The sequence below is a fragment of the Notothenia coriiceps genome, unplaced genomic scaffold (genome assembly GCF_000735185.1).
Source record: "Notothenia coriiceps isolate Sejong01 unplaced genomic scaffold, NC01 NC01_scaffold00006778, whole genome shotgun sequence".
In the NCBI taxonomy this organism is placed as follows: domain Eukaryota; kingdom Metazoa; phylum Chordata; class Actinopteri; order Perciformes; family Nototheniidae; genus Notothenia; species Notothenia coriiceps.
In genome coordinates, this window is record NW_011339479.1 from 1 (window position 1) to 1,153 (window position 1,153).

A 1,153-nucleotide genomic window follows, 5' to 3' on the forward strand; every position below is an offset into this window, starting at 1 on the left:
TTATATGATCATTATAGTTATGAAAAAATAAGAGAATAAATTAAAAACAGGTATGAAATACTATATGACATTAAAAAAAGAATAACGTTTAAAAGGGTGATTTGTAAAATATCCATAAAGAAAAAGTAAATCTGTTTACAGTTCTGTTTCATATAGGTGTTGAGAGATGTATCCATAGATCTCTTCATGTTGCTCTCAAAGTGCACCAGATTGATGCTTTCAACTTCAATATTTAAAAATAAATCTTCCCGGGGGAGCTTGCCCCCAGACCCCCCTATGTGAGGTCCACACACCACCTATAAAAATAGCACTTTACCCCTGCTTACACCTATATGCCGTGAGCTGATTATCGAGCCTTCATTGTAACAGTCGCGGGTACGTTGTGTACAGTATATGTGTGGGGATTGTTGCAGTAGAAAATTCCACTGTAGCGCCCGGTACATTAATGGGAAACCCTAAATGTTTGAGCACCCTCTATGAAACGTCAAGCTACCCCACAGCACCCCCAAAATAAATCTCTGGCGCCACCACTGAGCCTGACTATTTGTGTTGGGGGGGCCCGACTTCTTTTTTTCTCCAAAGGGGGGGCCTGACAGAAAAAGTTTGAGAACCACTGACTTAGAGGATGATGGTGCTTCAGGGCTGGCTACTCCGATGACAGGGCCCCATCGTCCTGCTGGACATCCTTATTGCCCTGAAAGGAAGGATAAAATAAGCAAGCCTTCCTTGATGCCCAGAGAGAAATCCAGGAGTAGCAGGAAATAATATACTCTATAAAGAGAGGTTAAAATAAAAACTATACGAGAGCAATTTATAAGACAATGAAAATAGTTTGAAAATAAATGTTTTCTTAATATATCTTATGTGGTTGTATCACCTGCTCGACAACATCCAGCCCTCCAGCATCCTCCAGCCTGTCCGTGTTTCTGCTGCCTCTGTGTGGCTGAGATGGGCCTGTGTCCTCTGGGTCTAAGCCCCAGGACTTCAGCCGGCTCAGACCCTCCACAGAGCGGCCGGTGGGGTTGATCCGCTGGGCCGGGATACGGACCGGTAATTCCCAGGTCCCCTTAAAGTCTGGCCATGCACTGCCACACTATATCCACACACACACACACACACACACACACACACACACACACACACACACACACAG